Genomic DNA, 11,071 nt, shown 5'->3' on the forward strand with positions numbered 1-11,071 from the left:
TGCATTATGCACCACCAATGCACCAGCTATTGTATCTGAGAGTGTACAAATAGAAGCAAAAGAACACTTACGGGTCCAATTTCTAAAATGTTTGCACTCTCAGTTATGGGGGTGCTTGAAATTAAAACACTTGAGAACCATATGTAAATCAGGGGTCTTCAACAGGGGGTCCAGGACCCCTTGGGGTCCTCAGAGTTACTACAGGGGGGCTGCCAAATCTTTGTGTGATAGGATTTTTCTTTTTTACATTAACCACTTGAACCCTACCATCCCTACTGAGAACAACGTTTGAGAGGTTTGGTGTAGAGGGAAAAAAAGAGTAGACTAAGTACATTGAATGGTCAGCAGGTTTACTAAGTATCGACGGTTTAAGTGGATAAATGACTGAACATAAATATTAACACATCCACATACAACACTGATGATAGTGCTGTCAAACTATAATTAAACTATCTATGACATCTATGAAAAGGTTAAATCTGCAACAAGATGTTATACAATATGTAGTGATAGTCCTGCTTCATCTCTCTCTCCTTGGGCCCTTGGCCTGAAAAACCTTGAAGACTCCTGATGTATGATCCTACAGAGGATTGTTTCTCAAATGGGGGTATGGGGACCCCTAGGGGTATGCAGAGGTACTACAGATAAAGTGAGAGAGAGTGAACAATGTATTTTTACCATTTATGATTAATGATTGACAAACTGTGTGCGAACCTGCTGATCTATAAAGTGCTCAACCAAATTAAATGAAAGAAGAACTTGACTATAGCATATTTGCCATTGTGCAGTTTTATTTTGAACATATTGATTTGTTGAAATGTTATGGCCATAGTTTAATTTTTTTTTTAAACTATTTAAAATGTCTAAATTTACTTGAGTAAAAGTACAAAAGTATTGTTATCAAGTATTGTTATAATTTGATTACCGGCTGTCTCTCCGGTAGGAGACGCAAAGAGTCTCCTTTGAGTCTCCTACCGTATACATAATCTTTATTATTATCATCAAATTATTGGCTTAGGAATGCGGCACAAACTAAACAGTCTCCATGAATTCAATGCTTCATGGGGTGTGTATTGATAGAAAATAAGTATTTTACTAACTATCCCTTTAACCACTAAAGCCCTCTAGACTTAATAAACTGGACCTGAGTTGGCTAACTTGGACTGTTTTATTTTGCCTCACTCTGCACCAAATCTCTTCGCCAACAATAGCCGATCTACTGTACAAGCTCACAACCCGTCACATGTTTGCCTAATGTTCCCACAGAATATGGATGCTGGGGTTCAGTGGCTAATTGCAATTGTGAAGTCAAGTCCCAAGACATTTTGTTTCATCATAGCAGCATTAGCAGCAGTATTATTTGACTACATGTAATTGAAAGACATACGTTTTCTTGCCTGACACCCCTCAATAAGATCCATTGTCCCAAGTGAGCCTTAATCATTAACAGTCTATACCAGGGCTACTCAACTTAAGATGGCTCAGGGGCCACTCAGCAAAATACCAAAAGTCCAAGGGGCCGCCATAAAAATGACGGTCCTATTTTGGATTTTTCGATTTTGTAACACACAAGAAAATGTACATTTTGACATCATATTCTTTTCACTGTACCAGTTTATTTTGTGTGTATGTCCAGTGGCATCAGTTCAGCAAAAGCTAAGGTATGGCAAGGTTAGGGTTGCCAACTCCCAGAGATTGAAATAAGGGACACCTATCCTAGGCGCGCGGCTGGAAAAATGTGGGGGTCAAACCCCCCCAAAAACCCAAAATGCATAGAAAACTATGCATTATACCTGTAACAATTGACGCACCTGTATGTATGTCTGTCTGTTTGTTTTTGAAAAATGTTTTAGCAACCCATATATTTGAACGGAAATGTATATTTTAATCCTGTGCTTAAAATGTTTTGTTTTTTTTTGACCATGAGGGGGCCGCCAAGACGCTGCGTTCGGGCCGCATGCGGCCCGCGGGCCGCGGGTTGAGTAGCGCTGGTCTATACTATGCAGGCTTTGCACCTACAGGACACCCTCTCTTTGACCAGTCCCAACCAAATGTGTTTATATATATTACGGGAGGTACTTCTGTGGCCTAGGGAGAGATCATAGGGCAAAGCCTTTGACAAAATGTTCATTATCCTGCTCTGTAGTTGTTTAACATTGCCCTCTTGTGTTCAAAAGGTGCAACGACTAGTCCTCCACATTGAAACTTACTTACTTAGGCCATAATCAAACAGTTGGCGGAAATAGGTGTGGCTAGTCAAAGTGGGTTCAATTAGACTAGAAGCAATGAAAAAAAAAAGTTCCTAAAAATGACTCATCGTGTGTGACTGTTGAGTGTTGCAGAGGGCAGATTTTATATGGCCCATGGCTTGATTGATAGCACATCAGTGAGCTGGATGCAATCCTAACTGGAGGGGAGAGAAGAACAGGTGGTGGAGGTGAACGGAACCCTGTCCCCCCACCACTCCCAGTGAGCTGTGGCATTTCGCAAGGACGCATACTAGGGCCTTTAATGTTCCTATATGTAAACGACATGACATCAGCTTGTGACAGCAAATTGTTCTTGTTCGCGGATGTCTGGGCTCTGCTGGTCTCGGACAGGGACAAGTTGCAGGTTGTAAAAACCCTCAGCTCTGAACTCGGTAGAATCTGCACCTGGCTCTCTGATAACAAACAATCATTACACCTGGGTAAAACTGAATCCATTCTCTTTGGGTCCAAGATAAACCTCTGCAAGGCCGATGGCTTCACAATAAAAGTGGATGACAAGTAAAGAGGACATTTTCTTCCTGGGTTGCATTTTAGAGGCAAATCTTTGCGGTGAAAGAATGGCAACTAAAGTAATCAAAAAAGTCAACCAAAGAACACGATTTTTTGTACAGGATCTCCTCACTGGTCAGTAGGAATACATTGAGGACTCTAGCAGGAGCACTCATCCAATGTCACTATCACTGTCGACTATGCATGCACCTCATGGTACCATAGCACCACAAAGGCCTTAAAAACAAGGCTCCAGACATCCCAAAACAAACTGGTCAGGCTACTGCTTAGCCTCACACCTACAACTCATCTAACCCCTGCTCATTATGCTAGGATGGGATGGCTCAGGGTAGAGGACAGAGTACAGCAACTTGCAATGGGCCTGGTCTACAAAATACACTACACCACAAAGACACCCATGTACCTGTCAAACTACTTAAAAAACATCAAAGATGTCCACAATCCACAACACCAGAGGGAGCTCCACTATTCACGTTCAACCCAGATTTGGCTCAAACAAGGGGTTAAATTCGTTCTACTGCTATGTCACCAAAATGTGGAATGCTCTACCAACAGTCTTAAAAAAGTGGGAATCCTTAACTCTCCTTCAAAACCGCTCAAAAAGAGGACTTACAAGTGGCTGCAATTTGGAACTGTCCCCTGTAAAAGGTCAAAGACTAAACCTGAAACTGTTTACTGTACATATTTTTCTTTTTGATTATGATGTTTTGCATAGCATTGTATATCTGTCATTAAATGTCTCTATGAATTGAGTACAAAGGACCCCAATGGAAACAAGCCATAGGCTTTATTGGGTCTAAATCCTCTTACCAGACCGTATTGAACCGTACTTTCCTGTGCTTTTTTTTTGCAAACTGCTAATAAAGTATTCAATCAATCAATCAATCAATTAATCAATCAATTAATCAATCAATTAATCAAGTAGGAAAAAAAAGTCATTTTTCAGACCTTTGAGATTATTTTTTTGGATTACATATTTTTACATATTTTATATAATGTATATTTTATACAATTAATATTTTATATATAATGTATATTTTATATAATGAACATTTTGTATACTGCACAATTAATGTTTTGCTTGAGTTTGATCAAATGCTACTAATATATTTGACAATACACCCGAAACCAGCAGAATGAGAATAAAGTATGTAGCCTATTATTACAATGAAATTATGACAATGCTGAGAACAGAGTGAAACTATAGCTGTATTCCATAACCTTTTTTTGTTGTTGCAAATAAAACGTTATTTTGACCAATCCAAATGGTTGAGTATGTTAATACAATATAATTAAAGTATAAGTACTGAAGTATTTCCAGTTCTAAGTCTATACTTTTACTTCTACTCCACTACATCTCGGAGGCACATATTGTACTTTTACTCCACTACAATTATTTGAAAACTTTAGTTACTAGTTACTTTTCAGATATAAATGATTACATTATAAAACATACATTAACCAATACTTTTGTACTTTTACTCAAGTCAATTTTGAATTCCGGACTTTTACTTACGCAGTATTGATACTGTTACTTAAGTAAAACATTTAAGTACTTTTTCCACCACTGCTAACAACTGTGATGGTTAGAGGTGGTCTCTCCCTGCTCTTCTACTGAGACGTAAGATGTTGCAGCCTGTGGTCAGGTAGGACACCTACTGGTTGACAAGAGGTATTGCAACAGTAAACATTTTGCTGATCAAGTTGGAATGACATGAAAAGTTGCGGATTGCAGGTTTAGTAATAATAAAAACTACTACTAATAATAATAATAATAATAATAATAATACACATTATTTGTATAGTACATTTTATATAACATATGCAGCTCAAAGTTGTTTACATTAAACTGATTAAAAAGAAGCAAACAAGAAAAACACATTGATTTGCATTTAAAAAAAAACTAAATAAGAAAAAATGTAAAGCTTTTAATATTTTTCTTTTGTGAAATAGATGCAAAAGAACTTCTCATGCACTGTTTTAAGATTACAACACACTTCATTAATCTTCATGAAACATGGTATTAATTGGAATAGATGTTTGTTAGATTAATGTTATTCACATTCTATTGGCTCCCCTTTAACTAAATAATGAAAATATGAATATAAATGGTAATGTAATGTCTACAGTGCAAACACAAACACAGCCATCATGTAGCTGTAGCAACACACCAGCTAACTAATATATTGTGAAAATTATCCTTTCAGCACAGAACTCTTTCACAGATCCAAAGGTTGGACACCAAACAACTTCTGTCATTCCATCCTCTTGTATCCGGAGCCAAACCGTGGACTGCAAACTCCACACAGTCTTGTTCTTTTGTATTAGGCTGACCAGGCAGCCAGTACCTAGAGAAGTAGGAATATTTCATTCATTACTATGTAATGGATGTTTTTCATTGTATATCTTTTTGGTTTTTAATCATGAACTCAAATGATAATCTAGAAATTAGATTCAAATGAACTGGCCAGTGCAGTAGACAACAGATATATGGGCCCTATCTTCCGCTCGGCGCAAGACGGGTCGTATCGCCCCGACGACGCAAGGGCTTTGTCTAGATACCACATGTGTTGGTCTTAAAATGACCAAAACAAATGAGTGTTTTGGTTTAAACAAGGTCAAAGATGGTTAATTTATGAAGATACACCATCCCAATTGGAGCCGCTAGAGGTGAAATGGTACAAAAATCCTACAAATGGTCTCCTAAGTGGGCGCCGTCTGATCTCGCGAACGTCCGATGTTTACTGGTGCGAGATCCCACGAGAGTGTGCTGCCGTCAGTGAGGAAAGAGAGAGAGGGAGAGAAACAGAACGCACTGGCATGATTCAATATATAACAACCAATGAATATTGAATATTAAGTTGATATGTCAAGATATCACATATATCTGTTGGACATGAGACATTAGGCTACAGTGATTCTGACCGCAGTGACGGCCATGTTCTACGTTTGGAGATCTCCCGTTTCAAAGTTTGAGTGTGCTTTTGTTTCCCCTGTATCTCCTGACATCATTATATCACATTATTAATGCTGCTCCATAGAATTTAAACTTGTGTGCTTTCACATCTAGCTCAAATTGTTTTGTTGCTAGAAAATTATTATCTGCTCTCTGCCATTTAGATATATAGGACGGTGCCTCATGCCGGATGGACACGCAACCTGGTTCTTAAAGGTTTTATTAATGTAACGCTCAAATCACACACATGACTAATTCAGGGCCCTTTATGCCGGGTGCAGACAACTAGCACCCAAATTTAGCATACCCTGACTGTTTAGACACACCCCCACGGCGCAAGTTAGGACCATCCACCATCGCGCAAAACCTCAGCTGTTAAAATAGGGCCCATATAATGCCTTAGTGACACTGTAGTAGGTTTCTATATAATTATAACCTTTAATACAATTTAGATTAGAAGAATGTCTTACGTTGGTGTGGTCAGCGGGGTTCCATCTACCCACTTAAATGATCCTTCTTCGTCTCTGTCGGTCAAACCCAGCCACACTGTCTTGTTTACACCTTCAACAAAGTCCTGGACAGAAAACAAAACAAAACAAGACTGAAATGAAATGTCATTTACAGCTTGGCTACCAATATAAAGAAAACAAGTGTTGGAAGTGTTTCAGACGATAGAAGCACGCGCAGAAGGGTTTTAAATGCGGAAGTCTTGCAATCCCAGATTTGACCACCAGGCCGCGGCAGCTGGCCTTTAGCCAATAGGGAGAAAAGTGTGAAAGTGAGAAAGTGAGAAAGTGAGAAAGTGAGAAAGTGAGAAAGTGAGGACTAGTTGCAGCTTTGCCAAGCTGTAAAAAAAATAAACAACAGCTGGTTACTGATTTACAAACTGTTCCACACTGTCAGTGTGGAACAGTTTGTGTCTCCAGTTTCCAAGAAGTGCACTAATGTGCACACACACACACGCGCGCGCACGCACGCACGCACACACCCCCACACACACACACACACACACACACACACACACACACACACACACACACACACACACACACACACACACACACACACACACACACACACACACACACACACACACCCTACCTGTTTTTCTTTGCTTTTTATGACCATCAGGTCTGACTGTCTTTCTCTACACCACCGTCTGCTTTCCATCCAGTTTGACGTCACAGTAGAGATGTAATAACACACACCATCACCAAATGTAAATACATCTGTCTCTATCAACAAAACAATAACATTATTAGCCAGTGTTCATTCATTAATTTGCACAAATTAATGTCAAATGATGAATAATATCATGACATAATAATGAAGAAAAGCAGTAATTTCTCACTCACCACAGAGCTTCCTCTTTATATCATCTTGCTGACCACAGTGGCTCTTCAGGTCACCTCTCTCTTCAGTCAGTGTGTTGAACCTCTCCAGTAATTGCTTGTAACTGTTCACTAGTTGTTCTCTCTCCTCCACGTTGGACTGATCTGTATGGAAGCAATATTTACAAAATGGGAAATCCATTAATTAAAAACAATTTTTTTAAATATTATTAATACAATAATCTTAACTAACAATGTCACGACAGCTTCTATTGCATTCATTAAATCTACAATAATTCATACATTTTATGAGGTCATATATGCTAGTTTATTGAAAAAACACACTTCGGAAACCTGCCTACCAATGATATCAATGATGGGGAATCCAAGCTAATAGAAGCTACAGCCATAATCTTTTTGCAAATTTTAGCATACTAAAGCGTTCAGCCCCTGGTTTACAGGATTGGAGTTTTGGAACGGTACAAAAAGGTCTGTCGTTATCGCGTTTAGATTTGTATAACAAAGTGATTGTCATTATACTGTAGATCCTCCGAACAAACTTTTGTTTTACTTTACTATGGCCTAACCTAACCAATTATTTGATGTGTTGAAAGAAAATGAATCAAATGAAATCTATTACATCACTTTAGGCTGGGATGAATTTGCTTTGCTGATTGCATATCTGGTCGACAGAGGATACAGACGTGGTGTGTGCACAAATGACCTGATACAGTAGGCAGGCTATAGACCGAACCAGGCACTGTGGAAAGCTTGGTGGCGTGAGGCTAGCTACGCTATTTTCCATTTTGATAATACTATACTATACTATACTATGCTATACTAATACTAATAGGTTTCGACTTTGTTTTAAATTTGAGGTCTTCTCTAGTATTCTTAAATAAAATTAAAAAAAAAGTTTTGATTTAATTTCTGAGTTCTGTTCTCTTTGATTTGTTGGACAGTTTATTGGGACAAAGCACCAGAGTCGGTAACTTTCCACCACTGAAAATATTGTGATAAAATACATGGCTATGAAACGCGACTTACAGAGATAGAGTGGGACAGCAATGCTGAGGAGAGCTAGAACAGCAAAGAGAAATCCAACACCGACTCCAACCCGCCTGTTCCGTCTTTTGTCTGGAGAAAACTCTCTCTCACACACACACACACACACACACACACACACACACACACACACACACACACACACACACACACACACACACACACACACACACACACACACACACACACACACACACACACACAGAGTGAGAAAAGGAGTGATATCAGTTAAAATCTTTGCTTCTCTTGGAATCAAGAATCAACAGGAGGTTTAAAGAAGTGTGTGAAATATTTGTGTGCAAGCTCCATCGTTTAGTTTCGTGCAGTTTTCAGAAAGGGAAGGGGAAGGGGGCAGAGAGAGGGAGCGCAAGGAGAAAATAAAACAGAAAAGAAACATGTTTAGTTTTAGTCTCTTACCGGACTTCAGTATCTTCCGAAGACGTGTAGCAACATCTTCATAGGTTGCATCATTTATCTGTTGGACATCAAGCTGTTCATAATGTCCTTCTTCAGCGATTTCTACTTCAATTCCTGTTGCTGTAGTCGTGGTGTCAACATTGTAGTTTATATGATGTTCCTCTTGGAGTGGATCTCTCTCCTGAGCTGTGGGCATCGCATCAATATCATCATAGCTGGTATCATCCATCTCTTGGAGTGGATCTCTCTCCTGAGCTGCAGGCCAGGCGTCAATATCATCATAGATTCCATCGTCAGAGATTTGACTGTCTTCCCTTTGGAGTGGATCTCTCTCCTGAGCTGTGGGGCTCGCATCAATATCATCATAGAGTCCATCGTCAGAGATTTGACTGTCTTCCCTTTGGAGTGGATCTCTCTCCTGAGCTGTGGGGCTCGCATCAATATCATCATAGCTGGTATCGTCCATCTCTTGGAGCTCAATGTTGTCAGAACGTTCAGCCACAGGCTCAGCCATTTCTACCTTTTTGACACGAATTGTTCTTGCAGGTATTTGATACGTATGTTCCACCTCTTTGCAACACACTGAATACGTATCTTAACTTCCCTAAACGTAGACACCACTGTTAGATTTATATCACATATGACAGCTCACACTCTGTGCTCCAATGAAATCAAACCACATCTCTCTCCCTCGCACACGCACGCACACACACACACACACACACACACACACACACACACACACACACACACACACACACACACACACACACACACGTCACCTCTCCTCTGCTAGGCTCTGTGGTTTAACACCTGATCTTATCTGATTAAATTAATCTAGTTTCTCAGAAATATCTTGTTTATCATGAAAAAAACACAGTTGGCATACTGACGGAAGCTGCAAGTGACCACCGTTTTCCTGTAGCTTCATGATCTCTCTGCTGCAGTTACACAAACACACAAAACTGTCCATCATTAAAAGGCAAGAGGGGTTGTGTAGTTACCTTTCCATGATGTAATTCCAAAGGTGGACCTCATTGACCGTGTGTGTGTGTGTGTGTGTGTGTGTGTGTGTGTGTGTGTGTGTGTGTGTGTGTGTGTGTGTGTGTGTGTGTGTGTGTGTGTGTGTGTGTGTGTGTGATTTTTGAAGGATAATATAAGCTTCAAAATAACTACTGTACCTCAGGAAAGTCTTAATTTCAGGAGGTGTTTTTAGATTACCTCACAATGGAAAAATGCTTGTAGACTTTGCCGTCTATTGATGTGTCACTCTGTGGTTACCTCAACCTGTCTAAGGTTTAACTTTACCTCTCCTGTGAACAACCTGCTTTACCTTCCATCTTTGTGAAGTATGTTTTTTTTGTTATACTGTATATGTGTGTGTTGTACAAATAGATTTGACATGATATTATATTATACATAATAATGTAAACCCTGATGTCATAGCTGAAGCAGGAGCCATGCTGGTTGACCAGGCTAAGAAAAAAAATACAGCCAAAGGTTACTTTCAACCTGGTGTCACGATGCGAGGCCAGGGGCGGACTGGGACCAAAATTCTGCCCTGGCATTTTGGTCCGAACCGGCCCACCACCCCCCAGACCGTTTTGTCAACGGTGAGGGGCGGGGCGCAGCCTGAAAAAGAGGGTTTCACTGTTCTAACCCAGCAACCCTATATAAACTAGACGCGTCGCAATTCAGGGCAATTGCAGAGTGTGGTTGCGCCGACGCGAGTCGCGGGTCGCTGCCGCCGGGACTCGAGGAATACGCTGGGAGGAATACCGTCGGAGGCTGCGCCAATTACATTGTCACATAACTCCTGAGATCACTTGCGTTTCATTTTGAGAGGGTTGATCCCCCCAACATAAGGTTTTTGCATCAAACGGTTACATTTTGAGCATTTGTGGCGCCCCCTATGGATCAAAGTGGAAATGCTTTTGGGGATTTGTTGAGTAAACCACCCTTGACATGTGATTCAAATTTGGGATTGACTGGACGTTTTGTTCGTGATTTGTGGGCTTTTTTGTAAAACGGGCCCCTCCCTCTAACTTTGGAAGCCATTTACGGACGAACGGTATGGACTATCAAAATTCTGTTTCGCTCCAGATTATCGCATGGGTCCAGAGATCATGTGTACCGATTTTTGTGAAATTTGGACAAAATATGTGGGAGGAGGAGCTCAAAGTGTGTTTTGAAGAAAACTCAAAATGGCGGAAAATCTATCCTGACGCAAATGGGCGTGGCCTATATGGGGAGTTGCGTCCTGACCCAAGGAATCTAGAAAAAAATTTATTTTTATTCTACAACCTACGGTTCAAGAGTTATAGGCCAAAACGTAAAGTGGGCTGTTATAGCGCCTACATGAGGCCAACTTGTGTAATTATTGTTTTAATAATTTCGCACTAAATTATGAACCTCCCCTCCTAGTCTTGTAACTCTAGCCCTTACGGTTTCTGAGAAAAAAATACTTGAATGGGAGTTTTTTCATTTTCCCATTAAAGTGGATGGGGAAATTTAATGCACTA

This window comes from Gymnoscopelus braueri (genome assembly GCF_963280865.1).
Source record: "Gymnoscopelus braueri genome assembly, chromosome: 15".
NCBI classification, from domain to species: domain Eukaryota; kingdom Metazoa; phylum Chordata; class Actinopteri; order Myctophiformes; family Myctophidae; genus Gymnoscopelus; species Gymnoscopelus braueri.